At 41.3% G+C, this 27,334-nt stretch overlaps 1 long non-coding RNA gene across 1 annotated transcript; it reads right to left on the bottom strand.

The window, feature by feature from the left end:
• Positions 1–1,177: 1,177 nt before the first annotated feature.
• Positions 1,178–26,959, bottom strand: LOC110295139. The gene is made up of 4 exons (XR_002378014.1): positions 26,846–26,959; positions 8,708–8,776; positions 5,033–5,116; positions 1,178–3,134 (listed from the first exon to the last, which is right to left on the bottom strand). It is a non-coding gene; the product is annotated as an uncharacterized LOC110295139 (long non-coding RNA).
• Positions 26,960–27,334: the final 375 nt, after the last annotated feature.

The raw sequence follows: 27,334 nt of genomic DNA, 5'->3' as shown, positions 1-27,334 counted from the left end.
GGACTCAGTTAACCTACAAAATCAGGATGATGGTTCAGCAGGTGAAGGTTCTTGCTGCTAAGCCTGAATACCTAAATTTGATACACAGGACCCACATGGAGAAAGGAGAGAACCAACTTCCTCAAACTGTCATTTGTTGGATTTAATATTAATTAAACCAGTGATAGGTTTGCTACCCGCCTCAATGGTTTAGGTTCTCGAATGAAACACACACATACAGCCTATATATTTTAATATGCCTTAAGCAGCACAATAGCTGGACCACACTGCCTAACCTCCATGTGGTTAATCCTGAGTTATTACTTACTAATTCTATCTTCTATCTTGTTTTCCCTGGGCCCCGTTGGGCAGCCCTTGTGCTGTATTCTCTCAAATCCTTCACATGTGGACCATGCCTCTCTGTCCTTTACTATTCTTAGCCATGGCATCTTTCCTCTCTTCCACACTTTTCCCAACAGGGTGGGTCTCTCCCTCCTTCCTCCTTCTAGTCCCAAGCCCAGCGGGAATCCTAAAATCACATCTCCATCTGCAGTGCCCAACTATTGGTTGTTGGCATCTTTATTTACCAATCAGAACCAACTGGGGGGCAGTTCCCAGAAACTACATGTAGACACCCTCATATGGTTTTGGGGGGAGCATAATTAGCATTCATAATACAAGCAGCTACAGTCATTTGATATCCATCCATGTGCACGGTGCTTGCACACACACACACAAGTATGTATACACATGAATAAAATTTAATTTAAAATAAAATAAATTTAAAGCAGGTATTTTAAGCTATTAAGTTTGTAGACAGTTGGCTATGAAACAATGAATATATTTATTAGTTTCTAAAATAGTTATAGAGGTTTGTGGTTAAAATTAGCTTAATTCAGTTGAAACCTTGTGTGCTCTCTGTTTTTATATTTACGGTAGTGACTCTCTCTAGTTAACTTCAAATTTCTGTGGAAACAGTTGTTTTTACCTACCCTATTCTTTGATCCCTCTATGTTTGTGACAGAGTGTGAGGCTCCTGTCCCTGGTCCCACCCCCATTACCACAAAAACAAGTGAATAATCTTTTCCTTCCTTCATATGAACAATGTATTTAGAGCTACTTTTTCAAAGGTTCACCCCATTACCATATTGGCTTGACTTCATATATAACACACACACTACAGAAAGTCTGTCAGTTATTAGCTTTTTAATGATTATTTATTCAACCAATATTTATTGAATCATCTATATAGGTCAAGTATATATTGTGTGGGGGTCTTGGGAGGGGGAGATTTCCAATCAATTTACACTTGTATACAGTAGACATACAGGTTGACAATGCAGTTTGAGAAAGAGCAAAGGTGAGGACAGTAATGAGAAAGGTTAAAGGAAATCTCCTAAAATAAAATCGTTCAGGCTGGAGTGAAGCTGTGATAAATAGGAGGCATTTCTTCCCAGGGATGGGACTTCAGCAATGTCTACTCCTCCTACCAAGGTCACAGTCACAAAAGGAGGCATACGCTACACCTTACCCAAGGAAGGCAGTCTACCCATAGCTGCATAGATGAAGTTACCGTCCCCAAGTCTTCTCTGGCCTCTGTATATTCTAGCCTTTTTTTTTTTCTAGGCCATGTGCAGAGTTGCCAAACATAGGCAGATGTTCGGGCCTCAAGCTATATCCTGCTCTTCTCTGTGAAGGTAGAATGGATATAAACCATCAACTAGACAGCTGAGGTGGTCTTATTGTAAGGAGCATAGCTGAACTCCTCAAAATCAAAGTTGATTGGCTGTGAGGCCCATCACTCATGCCATTGTCTCAGATTTAGGTTCTTCACCAGCCAAAGTAAATGTTTCCCTGTGGGAACTAAAAAGGGGATGGGAAGAGAGAGGGGAGGGAGGATAGCTCATTTCCTGCTAGAGTTCTACCTATGCTATGGGCAGGCGGATGTGGGAGGGTTGCCATATGCTTTCCACTCAGCCCCTGGTGGACATCTTAGCCACTGACCCAACTCGACGGGGATCAGGGGGTGGACAAGGGGCAGCCCCGAAACCAAGGGGCCTGAAGCAACACCCTGTGCCCCGGGTTATGGGAGAGAGGGCTTAGGGAGAGAGGTTCCCACACAGGCAAGGGTCTGCGCAGTGGGCCTTGATGAGCAGAGATTGTCTAAGAGCTGTATTATAGAAAGGCAGGGGGAAAGAGAGAATGAGAGAGAGAGAGAGAGAGAGAGAGAGAGAGAGAAGAAAGGCTAGAGAGAAAGAGAGAGTAAGAGTGAGTAAGGGGAGTAAGAGCAAGAGAGCAAGAGAGGAGAGAGAGGAGTGAGGGAGCAAGGAGGGGCCAAACAGCCCCTCTTAAAGTATGCTGCTATCTTTTCTGTTGCTAGGTAACTGGGGAGGAGTCTAGCCTGAAGGTCAGAAGCTTGGGACATTGCCTACTTGTGGGGGCTGAGGGGGAGGTAACTTTGACAGGAGCCAGAGTTCCAGGAGACATGAGAGAACTCCTTCTGTCCCATGTAGGTGAATTATCACCACTGGATCCCGGGGTTCAACATCTCAGCTCAACTGGAGACCAGACTGTCTTTGCATAGCCCAATGCCCAGGAATCTTATGTGTGTGTCAGGGATGGGAGATAGAGGAAGGCTGAGGGGAGAGGTGGGGGGCACACGGGGTAGGGGGAACAGATCCTCTGCAGGTCAGTATTCTTTCTGCTCACTGAAGTCAAAGCCTCCCTTCACAAATACAATGTGCTCCCAGTCAGAACCTGCTGGAAGGTGCATTAGACTGTCCAGACTCTGACAAGAGTCTTTCCTGATTCGAGAGGTGCATTTTGATGAAGAAAATATTTCTTTTCCTGTTCTCCCCTGTCATGTGTTTGTCCTTTCTTACTCATCAGATTCTTAGAATGGTAAGGGCTTCACAGGTCTCACACCACTCCTTAGAAACAAGGTCGGTCATATGAGGTCACGAGAAGCTGAGGTCAGCCAGGTGAGGTCACGAGAAGCTGAGGTCAGTCATATGAAGCTGAAGCCTATAAGTTCCTTCTTTTGAAATCCTGTCTTGTGTTCTTAGCATCGTGAAGATCATTTCTTCTGAAATCAACTTCGCTCTTTATTCCTCAGCAAACTGAGAAGCTGCTGGCATCCACAGGACAAACTCCATCTGTAAACATAGTTTATTTGGTATTGGTGGTGTTTTCTTTTAAATATTTCAAGTAAGTTGCTCACATATAAAATTTTGCAGAAAAGTCTCAATTCTTGTCTCCTTATAAAATATGTGGATCATGTGGCCTCTAGGCTCCCCTGAGCACTTCCTAGTGAGTTACACCCCAAACTTCTGAAAGCATCTAATTTTCCATCCTTAAATAAGCCTCACTCCTTCATTCTTAGAAACAGAAAGAGAAGTCAACCTGGAGAGACCTTAAAGACATTCCTAGACTGAATGTTGATTGTACAACCAGAACTGGCACTTGAATTCAGGTCTCCTTGTTCAGCTATTATATTCCAGTTTTGCCTGTCTCTGTCTGGCATCTACCCCTACCTGCTCACTAGAATGATACACTTCTATCTGGCATCCCCACAAGGGAGACACAAAAGTCTTTCTTTCCTCACAAAGAATAAGTATGGCTTGACTCTTAACATTTTAATTATTGTTTCATCTTTTAAATTTTTTATTTATAGTTATTTACACTCCAAACATTGCCCCTCTCCTTGTCTCCCCCTGCTTACAAAAACCTTCTCCCTATCTCCTGCCCCTTCTCTTCTAAGAGGATGTGGTTTCCCTATATATCCCTCCACCCTGTCAAATCAAGTCTGTGCCAGATTAGGTGCATCCTCTCTCACTGAGGCCAGACAAGTCAGCCCTATTGGGAAATGGATAACATAGTCAGGCTACAGCTTTAGGGGGAGCCCTGGTTCCAGTTGTTGAGGGGCCCACATGTAGTCTGAGCTACACATCTAAAAATGTGCCAGGGGGCCTCACTCCAGCCCATGTATGTTCTTTGGTTAGTGGCTCAGTCTCTGAGAACTCGCAGAAATCCAGGTTAGTTGACACTGTTGGTCTTCCTGTGAGGTTCCCATTCCATTCAGGGGCTTCAATCCTTCCCCCAACTCTTTCATAAGAGTCCCTGACCTCCATCCAATGTTTGGCTGTGAGTATCTGCATCTGTTTCAGTCAGCTGCTGGACAGAGCTTCTCAGAGGATGGTTGTGCTAACTAGACTCCTGTCTGTGTGTTTAGATTAGAGCCAACATCCTGGGAAACAGGAGGAAAGCTAAAGGTTAAATGTTTTTCTGGTCACATCTCTGTCAGGCAAGAAGGTGTGAACTTCCAGGTTAGTCAACTAACCTGGATTTCTGGGAGCAATCAGAGATTGAGCCACTAACCCTCTTCACAGTGACTCCTAGCTACCTTGTTGGAAAGAGTCAACTTGACATGTTGTGTTAATTTCATCCATTAATATTATATCACAAATTCATTCAATTTTCTTTGCACCCTTAGGGCTGGTGGACATCACTCAGAAAACATCATTATATACTCACAATCATGAACTTTCTTCCAGTAAAATATTCTGTTGGAGAGACTATACTTATTCTAAGTGGTGAGATGAGACAGGACTTTAACTAAAACCTCCTACCAGTAGTGCATCCCAGAAGGTAAGCCTTCCCCCTCATCCTAATCTATGGCTAGGTTCTAGAGATAATCTGACTGGTTCCCTGGAAGGCTATCATCAGATGTTTCCTCTTTATTTTCAATGAAGGGAAGCCACATCTAACAAGAGCGAGAACATTCCAGATTGGCAAGAGTTTCACAGAACCTCTTTCCTCCTCAATAGATGAGAATATCACAATGGGACTCTTTGTGTGACATGGGCCAAGTTCATTTGGCACCTCTGTCCCAGAGAATGTGTGCAGACTGGGACTGGCTTCCAGGGAAGCCTCTGCCCACATGTGCTGTGTGGCTTCCTCATTGGTGTTCGGCAAGAGGGGGCTGGTTTTTCCCGAGGAGCTGGATGCTTTGACAGCTGAAACCTGTGTGAGAGGAAAATCAACCCTGCTGTACCTTGGCATCCTGCTTTTGCACTTGAGAGACGTCCCTGGAGCTGAAGTTGTAAGGTAAGCAGAGCTCGACCACAACTCTTGAACTCTGAAAGAATGTGAAGGAACAGCCTTTTTGTTTTGTTTTGCTTCATGTGAAACTTTCCTGTCTTATAACAGATCATTGTAAAATGTGCTCACACGGCTCTGCTTTTGAAATAAAAGTTTTCTGTGACAAAATGGGTTCACAGAACTGTTGTAGTTTAAGCATGTGTGGAATTGTACACAGACCACGGGCTTCTCTTTCTGCTCTTGGCTAGTGTAATCTATTCACTTTAAAAGGGATCAAATTATCTCTGCCACTTGAGATTGCATCCAGAGCAGGTGGGAAAACCTGGGAATTGTGACCAAATCTCACACTGATCTGTAAGTCTTTTTGCTTTAGTCCCTTGTTGTTTGCTTAGAAGTGGCAAGGGAAGTTAAGACTCTGCTGCCTCAATGGGCACTGCTCTGCTCTCTGCACAGTGTGGGAGATCTGCTGGGTGAGTGCTGGCTCCTGCAGGCCAGGTCCCTGGGTTTGGGTCAAATTAAATCAGGAAGTTGGGAGTTGTCAGAGTGCAGATTAATGGCCAGAGGTTTGTCTAACATGGAATGTCATCGAGTAAGCTCGAATGTATATAAGGTTAACAAAACCCAATCTTTTGGGTGGAAGCCTCAGGAATGCTTAATGGTTTTGTTCATGTTTAATCTGACTTAACTCTTGTCACTAGGTCATCTACAAGGGTGTATCTCTGTGAAGTATTTTTCTGTATGTTAGATGTTGAATCATTTTTCTCTTCTCCAGATGTTGTAAAAGGCAGACGCTATTAAGCTGACTATGTTAATTCTGTGTACACATAATTCCTTCTGTCCTATCTGGCCTTTTCAGATACAAGACGAGGAAATGAACTGTGGTCATAGTGAACTCTCCCTTCCATCTCTACTCCTGACTCTGAACCCCCTTTCTCCCTGCCCCAGTGTAACACCCCTATCTGCATCCTTATCTCCTTCCACACAAATCACAGTCCTGCCCAATGTTGTCTTTCTCCCCTGTGCCAATGGTTTATATTCACATATAAGTTCCTAGAACATACTCCCATGAGAGTTGTTCCCTCCTGTGTGGGAGCGAAGAGCCAGCCTTGGTGGCTGTCCTGTCTACATTCTAAAGGTGTCATTGTAAGGGGGATTTGGCCTGTTCTTCATTTTCTTCTCCCCAGGCTTTCCCTTTCAGGACCAAGATGCCTCACTGTCCAGGGTATGCCTGGGGTCTCCTGCACTTTATTGCTGTATTTATTTTAACACAGACAAAGAAGAGAGACTCTCTTCACCCCACACCCAAGTAAAGAATGTGGACTCACTGAAGTTGAGAGGGAGGTCTCGTGAGGCTTTTTTTTTCTTTCTCACTGTGATTTTTGCTAGCTAAACGCTCACTTCTGTAATGGTGTCTAAGAAGCGTGAGCCACTGACTTTTTGCAGTCAGAATCCCAGGGCGCAGACTATCAAGGCAAGCAGTGGGTTTGGCTCAGCATCCCAACATTCCATTGTTATTTTTAACTTGACAATGTTTTCACACATCTGCGACCTAAACACCCCGTATGTTAGGATAAATATTTAAGAAACATGTTCACCTCATTAATCAGGACCACAGTCAGTAATGTCTTGTCATATTATAATAAAACAAAAGGGGGGAACAAAATGTGTCTACATCAGTTCAGGGGGAAAAAATTGCCTGATCAAGGAGCATGGCTTAAAAAGCCAAGACTTCTCTATTTAATCAAAAATGTCCTCTTCTCTTTGGAAGAGCATGAGTCCTTTATGCTTTTAGGTTGCTCATGTCCTGTCCCTAGACTGTGTCCAGAGGCTGATTTCTCTGCACAGAAAAGAGTGAAGAACAGTCTCCAAGATGAAGACCAGGATACCACATAAGCACTGGGTGTAAGAATTCCCTGACATGGGGCTAGCCACATGGCTCAGTGGTAAGAGCATCACCTGCTCTTGCAGAGGACACCAATTCTGTTCCCAGCACCCACATGATTGGGCACAAATATGCTTAGCTCTGCTTTTGGGGGATCTGATGTTCTCTTCTGACTCTTTGGGCACCAGGTAACACAGGTGCAGAGACATACATGCAGGCAAAAACAGGAACATACATAAAATACAAATAATAAATGAATAAATAGATAGATAAATAAATAAGATTCCCTGCTCTGAGAAAATCACAACCATTCCAGAATCACTCTTAAAGATGTTTGACTCTTGGTCATATTATTTTTTTAGTGAGATGAACAAAAGGCCAAAAGATAGCTGACTTTAACTTCCAGGATGCTACGCCCATCTGACAAATCCGTCAACCATTCTGTAAGTTTTTACTTAGATGACACAGGCATAGAAGTTCTTGAGAACTAATATTGAGAAGTATAGCTTCATTTTAAACATGCTCTGGGAACGTGAGAACTATTCCCTAAAGTGGATCCTTTATAGACAAGACAGGAAATGGGTGAAATGTTCTGTCCTATTCAATGCATGAGAGACAAAGTCATGAAGGAAGGGGATTCAACACCATGAGCCAGGAAGGCTCACGCTAAGGGGGTGGTGTGTGTATGTGGTGGGGGAGGTTACACTGAGCTTCTGAGCACTCCTTGTCTTCCAACTGCCATCAGCAGCACTTACTCTGCAATCAATTGATCTTTATAACCAATGACCTAGACACTAGTGGAATGGGTCAAGGCATAGCACTGGGAATCCTGTAGGAAGGTAGGATGGAAGATGTGTGTAGCATCATTGAGCCTGTAGCAATGCTAGACACTGTAGAAACCAAGCAATTTCCTTGGCATTCAGTCAGTGAGAAGTGCTTGGAGTCAAATGTCTTTGTTTTTAAGTAGGATAGTGTTCCCTATTGGTACCTTTAGACAGTCTCCAAAGAGTGATGCACACATTCAATTTCCTCAAATCGGCAGTGCCTAGATCATTAAAGGGATGGAATGTGGACTATTGAAGAAGCCAGAGGGACCCTAGAATCCAGCATAGATTCACTAAGAAAGAAGTTGCCACAATAATCACTGTTTTTTTAGTTTCTTTGTTTCAGTTTGTGTGTGTGTGTGTGTGTGTGTGTGTGTGTGTGTGTGTGTGTGTGTGGTGTTTGATTGTTTGTTTTTTTATCATTAGTGTGCTATAAGCCTGGGAGATAGAGAACACACTATTTAGCCCAAAAGCCAATTCTCAACATAAAACATTAGCTGCAGATAAGTATCTTCTACCAAGTCAAAGCATGTGGAATAAAACTTGGGCCAGCTTTGAAATACCCTCTTTAAAAATTGTTTGATAATTCTGAGAACTTTTTCATCATTTATTCTAGTATGCACCTCTTAATTCATCTGCAATTATGCTCCCTGTACTGTGAAAAGTTTGGAGGCTTCAGAACTTTTAAAGGACCAAATACTGGAAATGAGTTCAGGGGTTCAACTATCCATTGACTTATATGTCAATCATCTAAGCAATTCACAATCATTATGAGGAAATAATAACTATAAATGGAAACAAGAACAATCACATCACGTTCCCCCCAAGTGAAGCATGTGAGTGTTCCCCATATGCCCCGTGCTCCCCATATGCTCCGTGCTCCCCATACGCTCCTCTGAGGACTTCACGTGATCACTTTTACCTACTTCCTGGCACATAGATGTTCATGTATCTTCAAATGATCTCTTGGTGGTTAGATATTTGCATTCTTCTAAATTAGTTAATGAACATTTAGACTATTTTGATTGTTCTGAATTATAAGCAATATTCGATAAAGTGTATCTGGCTAGACATGAATTAGAGATAACAAAAGCAGGGTCTGGAGAGATGGCTCAGTGGTTAGGAGCACTGGCTGCTCTTGCAGAGGACCCGGGTTTGGTTCCCAGAACCCATGTAGTGGCGCACAACTGTCTATAATTCCAGTTCCAGGGGTACTGATACACTCTTCTTGCCTTTACTGGCACCAGGTATGTACATGGTATACAGACATGCATGCAGGCAAAATACTGATGCATATAAAATGAAGTAAGTAAAAAAAGAAAAGCAGGCATAATGGTGCCAAATTGTTACTCATTCTCTAGTGTTATACCAAAAAATGCCAAAGTTTTAAAGGCACTAGATGGCATCATCCAATTTTAACCAGATGATGGTCATGATTTTATTATAAAAACAATTTTATTATTAAAATAATTCTGCCCAAGCTAGTAGAAAACAGTAAATTAAGGAAATGCAATAGACATAACACTTGAACTTGCATAGCACATTAGTTCCATTCTGATATTATTGGGGAGCTTCTCAATGCATGCAGGGGGTGCGAATAGCAACTCGGGAGAGGTGAGGTGACTTGTGACAAAATTCTATTTTTAATTCTTCCTTAAGATGCAAATATAGCCGGGCAGTGGTGGCGCACACCTTTAATCCCAGCACTTGGGAGGCAGAGGCAGGCAGATTTCTGAGTTCAAGCCAGCCTGGTCTACAGATTGAGTTCCAGGACAGCCAGGGCTACACAGAGAAACCCTGTCTCAAAAACAAACAAACAAACAAAAAACCAGAAGATGCAAATCTATAAGTGCCTTGGATATATATGTTTAGTGAATACCCAGAGATTAAATTTTTAAAAATACATCCACTTGTAACCAAGATGAAAATCCAGATAGATCAGAACAGGCTATCTTCACAAGCTGTAACAGAGAAAAGGGTTGTTTACTGCATCCTGTAGATAGAAAAGCAGCTGTAGAGAATGCCTCAGTGAAGTTCAGCATTATTGTTGGTGACATTGTCAGAAACACAGGGACAGAGTATTGGGTGGGATACACTGCATGTCAGAACTCATGCCAAGCAAAGCCTGTGCCACAGCCCCAGACCCAAGTTGTCTTTTACTGCTTGAACGCATGGCAAGCTGCGGTTTCCTTCAGAACACTGAAATCTAAATGTTTTCCAACCCAGATGAGGTCTCACGCCAGAAGTTCCTTTGACTAAGTATTGCTGAGGCATCTGTGGGTAAATACGAGCACAGTATGTGTTGGCCTGCCAGGGCAGGAGTAATCTTTGGATCTCTATACATGCAAAGAACAGTGATTAGATTTTGTAACCAGGAATGGTTAGCAAGTCAGAACTATTCAGGCAAAGGACCATGTGAAAAATGTTTTTCATACTATGGCAAAGAGCATGGGCAAGGTTCCAGATGGGGTAAAAGCTGTAGGCTGGGCATGTCAGAGACCCAGTGGTGCTCTCAGAGATGCCCTGCTTTACAACAGCTAAGCCCAGGCAGTAGCAGATGCTGAAGAAATATGATGTGGATTAAGGACCCTGGAGGGAATTGAAGCCACTCTCTATGGCTTGCCCTGCTGCGGGCACTATTGACTCTCCCTGTGCAGAGGGGTCTGTGTACCTTTTTGGTTTGTTTCTACAAGGGTTTGTTCACTCCCTGCATCTGTGCACCTTTTGCCAACCTCTTTATCTGCTGGCCACTGGCTAGAGATGGCTGCTGACTTACACTGACTATTGAACCAGTGGGATTTCCACTGTTGCTTATAGGGAGTAACCAGAGAAAGATGGTGCCTAGTTGTGACTTAGCCTGGACTTATGTGGATATCTACATACACCCTGGAACTCACTTACTAGTGTGACTGGTTTTAACTGTCTCCTCTTCTAACACTCTTTGCTCACTAAACTAAGTGAATAGTGACTTAAAGGAGAGCACGACCGTTAGGACTGAATGCAATTATAAAATGCTACCATTCAAAGGGAAAAGCAAGAACCACTTGTGAGCATCCTTTTTCACAGTCCCAGCAAACACGTTCATCAGTGTCTCTCTGGACACTGTAACCCTGGGCGGCGTGCTGACACCTTCTACTGCGTGAGAGCCCAGCCTTACCCTCTGAAGCTCTGTCACTAGTAAGAAGGCATCCTCCCACCCTTGAGCCTTTAAGAGCCTTTGGACAAGTGCAAAACAAGCACTTGTCCAAATGCAACGCAGCCTGGACACTTTCCAACTCCCAGCCCATGTTCTCCCTCAATGCCCACCACCAGATTCTCTATGAAGTGAGTCCGGGGCAGCCTCTTTCACCTAGGAATACTTCAGTTTGTGTCCTGAATAAAAATCCTTAGGACTTGATTCTGGCACTTCCATTTTTCCTAAGGCATCTTTTTTTTTTTTTTTTTTAATGTAGAGTAAAAGCAACTCAGTCCAAAGTATTTCACAGTGACAATAACTTAGTATCTGTTAAACGGAATAATTTTGTACTGGATCATAAGAAAACGTGTCTTTAGCTAATTTAGTTTTCAGGCTCTTTTCTTGTTTTCACATCTGAAATTAAAGGGTACCTTATAACAAGTCAATGATTTTTAAAGGATAATATTATTCTTCCTGCCTTGTAGTGAACCTCAAAGAGGATGGTGCCTTAGGAGTCCAACAATAGTTGGATGATAAGTCAGTTACAGCTCCAAAACTACCTGCCTAAATGTTTATTTGCACATTTTTCTTGTATATATCCTCATAAATAACAAAAAAGAAACACATTCAGAGTATACAGTGTAAAAGTCCTACAAAGGTAAATTTTTACTCAGCATCTCTGATAGAACCTGGGGACCCTGGCAAAGAGATCAGAACTACAGAAGAATTTTATCCCTGGAGGTACAGAGCTTGTCCAGTGTGGAGTATGAAGTCTGAATTGTCAGAATCAAGCTCCCTCTCCCCCTCCCTCTCCTCCTCCTCCTCTCATTCTCTCTCCCTCTCTCTCCCCTCTTTCTCTCTCCCTCCCCCTCTCCCTCTGCCCATCTCGTCTTCTCCCTCCCCCTTCCCCCTCTCTCATCACCACTGATGTCCTCATGTATCCCCATAGCTTGCTAAGTGGACACAGATAGCAGAGATGCCAAGGTTTAGTGAGTGTAAGCAAAGAGGGTATGGAGGAGGTGAAGTGGCCTCAGGGCTCTATAACACACATGATTTAGTGACACAGAAACAGCCAGAGATTTGCTGTGAGCACACTGTTTCTGTGTTAGATAATTTGACAGGCAAATACAATCATGGATGTTTTTAGAACTGCATGGTAAAGAGGAAAATTTAAAGTCTGGTATGATAGGGGGCTGGCGACTAGCTTGTGGTTTATGAACAATCAGGTGATAGTTCCTCAAGCCCCATCATCTGTCCTGAGATTTAAAGAGAACTAGCTAATGAGCTCGCTGGATGTATTTGAGACAGAGCAGGGATTTTCAGCTCTTCTTGCTCACTACCTTGTCTCCAGAACCTAGAACAGCATCTGACATCGGTCAGTGCTCTGAAGACACTGAATGCATGAATGAGTTCTCAATCAGAGACTCAGGCAGAGAGCAGAATCACTTACCCCCACTAAGAACAAAGGACCTAAGAATGATCACTAGACACTATGTGTATAGGGCAGATGTCTCCCACATATGCGATTGATGGAACACTTTTCAAATAGGCTCTGGTTTTATTGTGGTTAGCATCACATTTGAAAACCATGTAGCACCTTGTGAAATTCCATGGCAACAAGAATGAACACAGTACAATTCTTTGGGCCAAGACTCTTGAATAATTGAGTGATTTAATCTTTGCAAATATATAGGTTATGGATGCTTTAACATCTTTAACATATAGGTGTTTTATTTTATGCATATGTAGAATCAGGTAAAGAGAGATGCAGAGATGATACACTATTTACACCCGAGCACCTAGCAATAGACACCTCTGAACCACCAAGCTGTGTAATACTAGCAAGAATCTCCTTTCTACCTCAGAGTGGTGATGCCTAAGCTAAAATTATGCCTGAGGTCACTTCCCACCCCTAAACACTGTGATTCTATATAGTGCAATCTGCTCAGTTTATTTGTAATATTAAGATAAGAGTTCAAAATGACCCATCTGCCATTCTACTGTGATCCATGGAAGCAACCTGTAAATCTCCCTCCCTCCATTTGGAAGTAAAGAACCCAAAGCATGAATGCAGTCCCCAGGAACTTTACCAGTAGTCCTAGGTCATGAGTATTCCCATCTCGCCACATAGCCTGGGTCCATTTAAGCCGTAGCCTCTCTTCCTTCAGAGGCAGATCAGAAGGCATGTTCTGCCCTGATTGGTTGTAGGTTCCTGTGGTCAGTCATACCAGCCAAGTGACAAGACTTATGACTCTTGGGAACCTCATTAAGCCAAGTCATGACACCCAGGAGGGCCCTGAAGAGGATTGGAACCTGGGATTCCTTTTCCTTCAGGTGTGGTGGCTGCCTTTCCTCCCATCTCAGCGGGAAGCCCTTTCTCAGTGAAGGCCTCTTGACAGCCTCAGCACTGTCAACTGGTTAAATAGCATAGTGAGCTTCCAAAAGATAGGAAAACCCAAACAAAGAAGCACTTCATCCTGCAAGAGAAAATGCATCCCGGGTAGTAATTGCTGCACAGTCTGAAATACTCCTATTGCTTCTGGAATTGCCTTTCCATTGCAGTTCACCAAAGGGACTGGCAGCAGAGGGGGCTGGTGGGAGAGAATATCACATCTACTTACCTGCTGGTCAAAGGGGATGACATAAGTGGCCAGACCGAAGTTCTGCACCAAGGAAGTGCAGAGTTAATAATGTTCCATCTCAATGGCGGCAAGGCTATTAGTACAAGTTTATTGTTTTTCCTCTCAATTTGATTGCTTCCTGCATATTTTGTAGCACTAACTCAAGAAGTGTGTGAGTGAGTGTGTGTGTGTGTGTGTGTGAGAGAGAGAGAGAGAGAGTGTGTTCAGGTGTGATTTCACATGTGGAGGTCAGAGGTCAATCTCACATGCTAATCTTTGTGAGAGACTTCCAAATTTTCTCAATTCAGGGTTTCCACTTGCTTGGTCTTTTGGTAATGACTTCTGGGAGCTGACATGTCTCTGTCTCCCCAGGACTGTGCTTTCACATACATGCAATGCAGGCACTCATGGCCTTGCATGTGGATTCTATAGATTAAACTCATCATGCCTTTACAGCAAGCACTTTACCAACCAAGCTGTCTCCCTGGCCCTAAGCCAACACCCCTTCCCATGTTTTGGTAATATACTTCTTCAGCCTATGAAGACTGCCACAGAACTGTTCCCTACAGATTTATATAAATTAGGGCCTGGAGCAAGAGTTCAGTAGTTAGCATGCAATGCTCTTCCAGAAGAGACAAGTTCACATCCCAGCATTGACATCTGACAGTTCACAACCACCAGTGAGTTCCTCTTCAGTGGATCCAACTCCTCTGATCTCTGCAGGCTCCTCCACTCTCACACACATATCTGTACATAAACACGATATACATAGACATTTTCTCAGATTTTTATGAGTGGCATAAAATGGCAAGGGTATTAGGATATATCCAGTTCCACCCAATAAATCAGGACCAGCTACAACATGATCAAGAACCTACCTAACATGGGAATCAGGAGTTACCTTTGAGTAATCTGAGTTTTATTGTTAGACGCTTCCTGGATAGATTCCTGACCTCGAAATGTTGGCCAGATAGCCAACACCTGCCTTCATCCTCACCACTGTGACACTGACCACATAGTTTATAAAAGGTTTATTATACTCTGTTCCACTATATACTTTGTGTCAGGATGAGTTGGGTGACAAAGAGCCAATAGCTAATTTTAACTAATTGTTAACTAATTGTTGTTGTTTATATCCATCTACTAGAGAATAGCATTAAATTTGTGTTAACCTCTCACTAATAATTACATTATGAATTTAGAGAGACTTTAAGGATTAGATTGGTTCATCTCATTAAAGCCAATTAAAAGAAAAAGAAAACCCAATCACAAAAGAACTCACACAATATGTACTCACTGATAAGTGGATATTAGCCCAGAAACTTAGAATACCCAAGATATGATACAATTTGCTTAACACATGAAACTCAAGAAGAATGAAGACCAAAGTGTGGACACTTTGCCCCTTCTTGGAATTGGGAGAAAACATCCATGGAAAGAGTTACAGAGATAAAGTTTAGAGCTGAGACGAAAGGATGGACCATCTAGAGACTGCCATATCTGGGGATCCATCCCATAATCAGCTTCCAAACGCTGACACCATTGCATACACTAGCAAGATTTTGCTGAAAGAACCCAGATAGATATAGCTGTCTCTTGTGAGATTATGCCAGGGCCTAGCAAACACAGAAGTGGATGCTCACAGTCAGCTATTGGATGGATCACAGGGCCCCCAATAGAGGAGCTAGAGAAAGTTCCCAAGGAGCTAAAGGGGTCTGCAATCCTATAGGTGGAACAACAATATGAACTAACCAGTACCCCACCTCCGGAGCTCGTGTTTCTAGCTGCATATGAATCAGAAGATGGCCTAGTCAGCCATCAGTGGAAAGAGAGGCCCATTGGTCTTGCACACTTTATATGCCTCAGTACAGGGGAACGCCAGGGCCAAGAAGTGGGAGTGGGAGGGGTAGTGGGGGGAGGAGTGTGTGGGGGACTTTTGGGATAGCATTGGAAATGTAAATGAAATAAATACCCAATTAAAAAAAAAAGAAAAAGAAAGAATCCTTTGATTGTGTTGAATTTCTAAAGTATTCAGAACAGTAAAGTGTCATACAGTCAAGGATGTCCCTGGTTCCCAGCATCACTCTGGGATGAGGAATAAGGCAAAGCAGAGTCAGCAGGCCATATGGCTTATCAAGGACCCCAGGACCAGTGTTGGGGAGGCCAGACAAAGCAGCAAGATGAGAGGCCTAAATATTGTTCTTTATTTCAAAGCTTCCATCCCTCTGGTCAGCTACTAAACACTTACCAGAAGGCAAACACCAGGCTTGCCATATTTTTTTAATGTCCTACTTCTTATTCGCCAAGGAAAAAACACAAAATACTTCAGAGCATTGAACCCATGCCTGAATTACTCACAAAAAAATTCACCTGTTGTAATTTTTTAATAAATTAATTTTGATCACTAAAGACTTTGCTATATTGCATTTTTGAGACTTGAATCACATTTGTATAAAATTCAACTTTTTGATATATATAACTCAGTGGTTATATCCAGTTCCATCCCCAGTGTTAAGTCATCACTAGTAGCCTTTACCCCATCTTAAAATGCCAGCATAATGAATTCAAAGTATTTATCCATACATTTACAGATAAACATAGCTGCCACCCCTCCTCAAAGATGTTTCTTTTTGCAGCAGAGAAAAGCTGCTACGGAGATCCACAAGTAGCCAAAATGCAGAGGACAGGTAACCATGGAGTTCTCAGCCCCAACTGGTACATCTGCAATGTAACCCTACACCTAAGGCTCTGTATGAGAGGCAGAGGAGTGGATGGAAAAAGAAAAGGAGCCAGGGTGCCTGCTGCTAGTTCGACCCTAACCCTAACCCTGTCTTCTAGATATAATACATGCTCAAATGTCATGGCTGCCTAAACAAGACCTGCATAATGACAACATTACAGAAGAGGAAAGGGTTTAGTTTGGCTTACAGGTTACAGTCCTTTATTGAAGAAAGCCAAAACATGAACTCAAGTCAGGAGCTTGAAACAGAGACCACAGAGGGATGCTGCTCACTGGCTCACTCCCTCTTGCTTACTAATCCACAATCCAGGTCTACCCTGCCTAGGTATGGTACCACTCACAGTGGGCTGAGCCCTTCTACAACTAATAATAAAGAACAAGGTTCCCACAGATGTACCCACAACTAACCTGATGGACACAATTCCTCGTTTGAAGTTTCCTCCTCCAAGATATGTCATGTTGACAACCAAGATTAGCCTTCACATTTGTTTTTGGAAAATCATGCCTTTGGAATGTAATTTAGAAACAGAATTGCTGAGTCATGTGATAACCTCATGTCTAACTTTCTAATAGAGCTTCTATCTTTTCTCAGCATAGCTGTCCCTCCTAACTATTCCATCAGCATTGTATAAGGACTCCAATTTCTCTAGACCCTCATCAACCCTTGGCAGTCACTCTGATGAAGCCAGTTCTAGTGGCTGTAGTGTGTTAGTGTGGTTTTGATTTGTCTCTCCCTGCCAACTAAAGCTGTTGGACATCTTTTTCATCAGTATCTGGCCATTAGTCAAGAGGGAGAAAAATGCTTTACAAATATGTTGCCTGTTTTTAAAGTAGATTATTTGCCTATTTACTGAAGAAGAATCTCTGTATATTTCAAAAGCTAGCCTTTTATCAAATATGTGACTTGCAAATATTTTCCCAGTATCACAGTTTATCTTGTCACTCTGTTAACTGCAAAAGACCCTTTGATGTGCTCTGCTCTGTTTGACAGTGCCCCCCATCAAAGCACTGGCATGGTCCTTTGTACTGCTTTGATAATACTGTCTGTAGCACAGGAATCTTTTAGACAGTAAAATCCAATGTAGCTATATTTTGTTTTTGACATGTGCTTTCATAGCACATCTAAGAAATACTGCTCCATATAACCATCAAGGATTTATTCTTCTGACCTTATAGAGAGTGTTATTATACTAGCTTCTGCATTTCTATATTTGTTCTCTTTTTATAACTTCGTTCTTTAGCATATGACCCACTACCTTTATTGAAAATGTAATTCTCCATCAAATGGACTTGGAGCCTTCCTCAAAATAAACTGATCACAGATAAGTCTGCAGAGTAGGTTTGTTTCTGGAGTGTCAGTTATATTCCATTGGTTTCTGTGCCCTTCATGGTGGGTCTGTAACAAGCTTTGAAGTCGGGAAGTCCACATGCTTTAATGTTGTCCTTCCTCAAGATCACTTTGACTATGACTCACTCATTTCTCTGTGAATTCTTGGACATGTCTCTAAATTTCTGCAGAATAAACAGGCCAGATTTTGATAGGGATTGTAAGAAATTTGAATATCAATTTGAATAATGTATCTTAGTTATAGTAAGCTTCCAATCCATGAACATGTAGACTCTTTCCAGTGACTTATTTATTTAATTTCCTTTGGTGACATTTATAGCTGTCACCTGATATATTTTGTTATTGTTGTGTTGTTTTGTTTTTGTTTTGTTTTTGTTTTCAGTCAGCATCTCTCTACATATCCCTGGCTGGCCTGGAATTTACTATGTACAGCTCTGGCCTCACCTGCCTCTGCCCTTAAGCACTGGGATTAAAAGCATGTGCCACCATGCCCAGAACTACCTGACAAGTTTTATGTCATGTTTGTTAACTTAATTCATAAGTATTTTATCCTTTTTATGTTGGCTAAGTGTATTGTATTATATACTACTACCATTTAATGTATCAAAAGTTGAAGATGCAATCAATATTATCATTAAAAAATAGACGCTGAGCCTTGGGAGGTGGCTCGGTGCTTAAGAGCACTGACTGCTCTTCTAGAGGACTTGGGCTCCTTCCTAGCAATCAGACTTAGAAACATCTGTAACTCCAGTCCCAGGGGATGATCTGGCACCTTCTGAACTCCATGAGCACTGCATACATGTGATATACAAATGTAAACATCATACACACAAAATAAAATTAACTAAAATAGCTAAAAGTAAATAAATGCCATTGAAACTTCTAGACACCAGATACTTGCACAATATATTGTACCATGGAATCCACTCTGTATCTCTTGAAAGTTGCTGCTTTGTTCCCTAATAGGACGACACTACAGTCAAGGATCTTGCCCAAGATCTGCTTTGGTTAGTGGCTTATTAGAATTAATATAAGATATAACTTACTTCAAAATGTACATTATTAGTATAAATATTTTGTGGTCTAGTATATCAGTCTAGTATTTGAAAATATGAAAAACTTGGAAATTCATGTTTTCTCATCCTAAAAAAAACATGAAAATAATAGGAGTCTTAGTATATACAAAACCAAGTAGATTACAAACAAAACACACAATAAGCCTTGAGCATATATCCTTCAATGTCAATTATTGTATAGAAATATAGAAAGTAAAGTTTATACCAGCCCATATTTAAATGTGCTTTTATCACACATAGAATTTGTGCACTGTATGTTAAATTACTTTTTACCAGCATCTGAACTTTGTATTAAGTAAAATGGTAGAGATTCTAGTCTCTCTCTCTCTCTCTCTCTCTCTCTCTCTCTCTCTCTCTCTCTCTCTCTTTAGTTTTTTGAGACAAGGTTTCTCTGTATAGCTCTGGCTGTCCTAGAACTCACTTTGTAGACCAGGCTGGCCTCGAACTCAGAAATCCACCTGCCTCTGCCTCCCCAGTGCTGGGATTAAAGGCGTGCGCCACCACGATTCTCTATCTTTTATTGGGCCAAAGTGGGGCTCGAAACTGGCATCTGGTACCACATCTAACATGTTCACCTAAGCCATAGTAATCTCAGGGTGGCCCAGATTCATGAAAAGGCAGTTTGAGACCTCCTGAGGATGAGAACAGAGAACGAAGCTTTCATCTGTGTCTAGCTTGACCTAGATATTTCATGTCAGAAATGATGTTAAGGTTTGGACTAGCAAATTTTTCTTTACTCAAGGAGTCAAAGTATTATAGTCTGCTATTGACTGATCAGGCAATAGAATGTAGTTTTTAAACCAGATTCTCTTAAGAAAACAGAGTGAAAGTTATCCTACACACGGAGATGGAATAGATTCATGCTGCCTGTGACCATGATCCTCTGGGGCTTTTTGTTTAGTATCATTTAGTTTTAGCTTTGAGACATGGTCTCACTCTCTGGCCTGGAACTCACTAAGTGAACCACAATGCAAATTGTTCCATACGAATCTCTGTATCTATTATTCAAATAGTCATGAACTGGGGGCAGGACATAAAATTCTCCACAAAAATGTAATAAAAGAATAAAAATTATTGTCCTACAAAACATCTACGTCATGATGATTAATATTGCTTATTTCTCAATTGGGAAATTCTACTTTGATTTTTCTTCCAGTTAGCTGTTTTAAATTCAACATCACTGTGGCAGTAGTATGCCTGGGACTCACTTTACTTTGTGCAGGATATAGATTTCTTTGTTCGCTCTTTACTCTCATTACCAATCAAAGTTTTTAAAAGATTACTGTAAAGCTTAACTCAAATACATCTGTATTTTAAAGCGTTTGGAGTAGGGAGGGGAAAGGGGGGAATGTTGGAGAAGAGAGAATATGTTAATAAGTTTCCATTGTTGTGATAAACTGAACATTCTACTCTAATTTTATTTTGTTTTTGTTAAACCCCATACTTCATATAATTATTAAGCACAAAGAATCTATTTTCAATAAAAAATTATAAATAAAAATAATTATTAAGTGCAAAATGACAATCTTCTTGTATGAATATTTTTCTTATTATTAAGTTTCTTACCATTCAACATTTCATTTGCCATGAAATATCCTTTCAAAGTGTTATTTGGAAATCAAGTAGAATGAAGCTCATTCTGTAATACATTTTAATTTTAGAAGCACTTGCAGGTAATATTTTATTGTTTTGAATTCTGCAAGGCTATGACACAGAGCCATTCCTTTTTGATCAGAACTCTAGGATAGTCACAATTACTCAAAAGGTAGTTAAAACAAACAAACAAAAAAAAACCAGCAACAAAACCCTGAACTCGTGAGTGATTCCAAAGCTGGATAAGGACGCCCATGATGCTGAACCTCACTCTTATTAGAAAGCCAAAGATCCTTAGGGTGACAACAAAGATTACCCTATGTCAGCTGGTTTTGTCCCTGAGATAACGTTCCTGACTTTTTCCATTGCTGGCATCTTCTGATAGCAAGACAGCGGCTGAGCAGCCCACAGTCAAGATGTGACAGAGTTTATCAAATTTCCCAGAATCCTTGCTTTCTCCTCTACTTAATTCATAAGCACTTAATAGGCCCTCCTTCACACAACCACTTCACCCTGGCACAAAATGCTTTTCTTACAGGGAGACCCTGGAAAGAGAAATGAAAGAAAAATAAACAAATGAAAGAACAAAAAACACAAGTTGTGTTTTTAAATTTTATTTTCTGTGACTAGGATGGAAATACTTCCTTAACTGAGGAAAAGAAAGTCGGGGAGATCTAGCTACATTCAGTTCCAATTATTCAACAACCACCAAATGTAGCGCTGAGCTGTTAATCAAGAGCATACACACAGCATTCTCTCTCTTTATGTGTACAGTGTGGTCTCAGAAGGCTGTACCCTCTGCTTGGATTTCATTGAATTGACCAGTTTTACATTTCCTTTTGTAAGTGTTCTGTCCATTTGAAAAGGCATTATCATCTCTCTGACAACAGCTGGTGTCTCTTATCATCCAGATATGTACTCTGTAATATCTGCCAGCTGGAAAAGCCACAGAATTCTCAATTTGCTGCAAGGGGAAAAGGGGGAAGCCCCTCCATGCTGCCACAGCCACTGAATGCAAATAAGATCCACCCTGTGTGAAACTGAACTCAGGAAGAAATAAAACTCCCACGCGCATTCCTGGGAGCAAACTTTTGCATATGTCAAACCCAGTCCAGGGAGAAAGGACTGTGACCCACTGAAGTGCCACTTGTTTCTGGAATTGAGACAAACGATTGTTCACTGTTTCCAAACAATAAAATGTTTTCCAAGATAACACGTCTATAACAGTATAAGTCCCTGACACTGCAGCTTCCCCAGTTCTACAACTGATTATCTTACTGATGGGTGCAAGCTACTCTATGACTTCTTGCACTGAGTAATATTTCAAAGTGCATTTGTCCTGCAGATGAAGCACACATTCGTATCTCAGCTCTCTGAAGACACATACAAGATGACTATGAGATCAAGGCAGGCTGGATTACAGTGAGGCCATCATCTCACGCAGAAATGACCAAGTGAAGTGTAATCTGTCTCTCCATTCACATTCCCAAGAGATGAGGCTGATCACTGATCCAGGCTTTATTCTGGGCCTGGACCACATTGTGAATGTCTAGGCAGTCCAGGATTGGCTACTAAGGCCAGGCATCTATCCACAGCCCAATCTGCTATGGCCAGGACAGACAAGTGGAGCCAGGAACAAGCCCAAGGTAGTCCTTATGGCAGGAAACTTCTCTGGAGTTAAAATAGGCAAAGATCAATGTTTTCTAAGATTCTTACACTGGTGTGTGTGTGTGTGTGTGTGTGTGTGTGTATCTGTGCTTGTGCTGTATGTGTGTGTCTTTGTGTGTTCTGTGTCTCTGTGTTTGCTATGTGTGTGCCATGTATATGTGTTTATGTGCTGTCTCTTTTGAATGCTATCTTTGTGTATGTGTGTGTGCTGTACATATTTGTGCATGTGCCATATGTCTGTTTCTGTGTCTGTGCTGTTTTTGTGTGTCTTGTGTATGTGTGTATGTATAATGTGTGTGCTGTCTCTGTGTTTATGTGTGTGTGTGCCATGTGTATATGTCTGCATGTGCTCTCTGTATAGGCTATCTCTCTGTGTGTCATGTGCGTGTTTTTAAGTGTGTTTATCTGAATGCTATGCATATATGTGGGTTGAATATGTATATGTCTGTGTACTATGTGTGTGCTATTGAGTGTGTGTTGTCTGTGTATGAGATTTTTGTATTGTGTTGTGTGGTATCTATGTGTGTATGTGTCCATGGGTGCTGTCTGTTTGTGTCTGTTATGTATATGTGTGCTATGTGCTGTGTGTCCTATCTATGTGTGATATTTATATGTGTGTGTGCGCTATTGAAAATGCCAACTTGTTGGCATTCAAGAGACTCTCACAGTACAGCAGTACCTGCTGTTTGCACACAGGTGTGTGTGAGAACGTCAGGCCTGTTCTTCCTTCTCCGGCAAAATGCTGTTCTGCATCTCTTCCCAGCATGCACTACAGGGCAGCTGTTTAGAACTAAATAGTCATTCTCTGACAAAACTTTGTTCTTGTATAAATTCGCTCTGACCTTTTGCCTCAGTCAAAATCAGCCTTCCTTATTCTAGGCCTTAGTTATTCAGAAGCAAGTATCGACCTGCGACCCATGTTTGCTTATTCCCAGAACTCTCTTGTTAGTATCCTGGCACCCCAAATCCCCCAGCAGCTCTTTGGAACACCAGGTTCAACCAGATGTTATTCCTACCCAGTAGTGCTGCTGACTGGCTGTGTCCCAGGGCAGGTTATGTGGGGTCTCTGATCTTTGGTGTATGAACAGTGCTCCTCATATTCATTCACTGTTCTGTAGGGTTGCTGAGAAGTTCCCTCAGGGTGCCTGGAACACTGGAAGTTCAGTTTTTTGGAGTCACCTTCTCAGCAGCTGATTACTCTATTAGCACACTGTCTCCATGGTCTCTTCTTGTGCCACAGATATTGAACTTTTCCCTCGAGATCTCTCTCCTCTTCCTTCTTCTTCCCTCAACTCTGCCCTCCACTCATAGATTTTTAAATTCAGATTTTTTAAAAAAGCTTTTACTTTATTCACAATCCTTAGTTTCCACCCTATAGACTGCTATCCATCGCTCCTGCTATAACCATCAAAAAAAGATAGCTTTAGTTTAGTGTCTCAGCACTCACTATAAATTTGATACTGCCTAAAATCACAGTTTCAGGTAAAGAATTGTCTTTATCAGGGTGGTCTGTGGGCATGCCAGTGAAGAGATTGTCTTGATTGTCTTGTGTAGAAGGGCACAGGCACTGGACAGCACCATGCTCTGGTCAGCACATCTTACACTGTATAAGAAAACTAACAAAGTAGGAGACACACACACACACACACACACAGAGAGAGAGAGAGAGAGAGAGAGAGCAAACTGCATTCCTTCATGTTTTCTGATTAAGCCAAATTAACTCTTTCCTCCTCTAAGTTGCTGTTTTGTTTTTAGTCAGAGTGTTTTTATCACAGCAAAGGAAGGGAAACAAGGCATTGCCATAATCCCAGTATTAAGGAGGCTGAGTAAGAAGTTTGTACTGGTCAGCTAGTTTAGCTGACTCCATGAGCTCTGGGTTCAATGAGAGACCTGGGGGGAAGCCATTAAGAAAGGCTTGGTCCTTGGGCCTTCACACAAAGAGCATGTCATGCAAACGTGCACACACAGGTACACTCATGTAAACGTGTGTTCCCTATCTACAAAGACTGCCTCAACAACTCTCACCAATTTATTAACATGATCATTCTTCTAGCTACCTTCTTGTGCATATTCTGTGCTAATTTGAAACTTAATGAAAAAAAGAGAGAAGAAAGGCATAAAGTGGTAAGAGATAAAGCATTATTTTCAAAGGGCCTGGGGGCTGGGTCAGGATGGGCATTACAACTGACGGGTGAGAGCCAAATCTTATGTTGCAATAGTTGAACCTTGAGATTAATTCTTAGTCAATATTTCTTTTCCTCTTTTATATTGGCATGACCAAAAAAAACATTAAGTGTCTATTTCTGTTCCAGTGAGCTGTTTGGGATGTAGCAACGTTTTACTACCAAAATTACAAGATTGGACAAGTCGGTTTTCTAGAGTCCTGCTTTCTTCTGTCTACAAGTGAAAATGAGAATGGTCTTTCATGTCTTCTTGAAAATTCAATGAAAGAAAGCGTGTATCTAAAATAGTTCTTAAAACACAGTAGGAATGCCATAGAAGAATTGTTTTACTTAATAAGCAGCAGTGTGGAGGGAGTGTGTACAAATGTGTGTGTTTGTGTGTGTGTGTGTGTGTGTGTGAGAGAGAGAGAGAGAGAGAGAGAGAGAGAGAGAGAGAGAGAGAGGTTTCTTTCCCTACCTACCACAAACAAAACGAACCAAAGAATTTTGTAGTGTGTGTGTCTCGGGGGTATTTGTGAACTATATAAAACATGTTTTGGGTTTTTTTTCCCTTATTGAAGCAAGTTTGAGGTCTGTCCCAGCCAAAAGACCCTGACTTCTAGCAGGCTGTTGAACACAACTGCATGGCTGGAGGGGACCAGCATAGGGATGGCCTGCCACCCTCTTTATTTCCTTTAGTGATTTGTAATTCATTAATACCTTCATTTGCATGGGCTACTTAGAGGCTATTTATATTCTAATTATAGGCTATTTGAATATTACAGTTGGATTCTAATTACAGGGCTTAGGGAAAGCTCATTTATTTACAAGGTGTAGATTGCAGTTGAAGGAAAAAGAAATGTGTGGGCTATTCAGAAGCTCCTGCACTGGAAGGACCCAGAGTTTAGACATCAGGATGAGAAATTATTCCAGACTCAAAAAAAAAAAACACCCACCCTCATGGACCAGTCAGGAGAAAGCTAGACATAAGCATGTGACAGGGTGTTTCTTTCATCACCATTGAAAATAGTCGCGTGATAGATTATACAATAAGAAAACCAGCAACAGGGTACACTGCTCATTGGCCCTCACTCTCCCAAAATAAGGCTCTCAGGCACTTAATTGTATGCAAAAGGGGAAAAGGACACTCACATATCAATGTTTTTGGGATAAAGGGTTCAGGAGTCTTTTATTTTATTTGAAGATTTATTTTTAGGAGTCTAGGATTATTACCTGCCTGTATTTTTATAACCACGTGTTCAGTGCCCACAGAGGCCAGAAGAAGATACCATATCCTCCTGAAATCAGAATTACAGATGGTTGTGAGCCACCATGTAGTGCTGGGAATCAAACCCTGGTCTTCTGCAATTGCTGAGCCATCTCTCCAATCCCCAGGACAGAATCTTTTAAAGATAGCTATTACCTGAAAATATGATGGTTTAGAAATAGTTCAAGGAATTTGGAAAATACCTATCGACAACAACGAGAAAAGGTCTGTGCATTTGTTGAGTAGCCTCTACCATTGGATGGTTCAGACATATTTTAGCTGTGAGATCACTAGTGTTGTGTAAGTCTAGAATCATGGGGTGGTTTGTTTTCTCAAGGTGTTCTGACAGATCCTTGGCAAAACATTTCAGATGCTCTGGGTTGACGCCTCTTAGAATGCTTAGCTTAGAGGTATAATTCAGGTTGCAGCATGAATAAAATATATTTGAAGTCTTTCCAATATAGGCAAGAGGGAAACAAGGTTATTCAAACAGTTCGTGTCTTTTCAATTCATTAAAATAAAAAATTGATAATCAATTGTAGTTTTGTTCTCTAACAGACTAAAGAGCCCTGTTTAGACTTTCTGAAGAACCCATTTAACTGAAAGATGCAAACAGATGTGATCTTGTCGTGTCTAGGTCCTTCTGAACATACTAAGCCCAGAGTTCAGAAAAGGAGCCCAAGAAGTAGGTGGGGGGCAGGAAAGCCTGCTCATTCAGGCTAAGTAGTGAAGTTGGGGTTCCTCCCAATTTAGCCACCTCCCTGTGCTCTCTGAAGCACAGATAAAATCCTCTACTCCATATGTGGCTTTCACATAAAGTTATTTGAAGAATGAAGTATAGAACCAGCCTGGAAAGAATTATTCAAGAATGCCCACCCTTTTGAGACTCTTAATATGTTATCCTTAGTTATGCCAATCATTTGTGTGGACCCAATGTATTCATGAAGAAACTGCAAACACTGAGACATGAGGATATTCATCATAAAATGGACTCTTAATTTCGTTCTCTTCCACACAGCTTAACATCTACTAAACCATATAATGCCTGAGTAGTATATATGAAGAAAATCATATATAAATGCACATATATGTATGCTAGTAGGCATTGTTTCTTTATGTTAGGCATCTGGAATTTTTCTTATGAACAATGTACTGAAGGGTGATCTGTAATACTGTTTATAAGAATCTGATGTAAATATCTCAGTATCATTAAATTAGAGAATATGATGCAATGATATGAAGCCTTTGTAAACACTATTTGGCAGTATTTGAGAGGGAAAAGAAAATCAGAAGGGAAGGGCTTTCAAAATACATAGAAAGGGCATACTGCTACACACTGCATGGTAGAGTAACACAGCTGACTTTATCCAACACCATTCATCACTGATGTTATTTACCATGCATGCATACCTCTTACAGAAATAAGATGAATTGTTGTAGACTCTCAGGGCGACTCCATTGCACAAGGTGAAAAATCACAGCTTGGTGTGGTGGCATGTTTGCCCTTTTGAAGTGACAGCCTTGACATTTCCCAGAAATAATTCTGTTCTTATTCAGGCTTAGGGTTTTGTCGATCATTAATGATTGTGCAATGAATAGTAGATATGTGTTGTAAACGAAATTACATCTTTCTCATTTTCTCTTTAATAAAAATGAAAAAAAAATTAAAATAGTGTGCCTAGAAGTACAGTGACCCAACCTTAGAAAAACAGACAAACCTGTTCCTTGTAGAGAAGAGAGGGCTGATGGAGTCGCCTCTAAAATAAACTTTTCCCTATCAGAGTATGACTTACTAAGAAGTTCAGAAAGTTAAATATATACTGTTAAATAGAAATAATAAAATTAATTTTTGCCAAAATATTTTCCCTACAAAAACAACCCCATGTTCTTTGGTTGTAA

This window comes from Mus caroli, chromosome 5 (genome assembly GCF_900094665.2).
Source record: "Mus caroli chromosome 5, CAROLI_EIJ_v1.1, whole genome shotgun sequence".
Taxonomy (NCBI): domain Eukaryota; kingdom Metazoa; phylum Chordata; class Mammalia; order Rodentia; family Muridae; genus Mus; species Mus caroli.
This window is presented reverse-complemented; position numbering and strand designations above follow the sequence as displayed.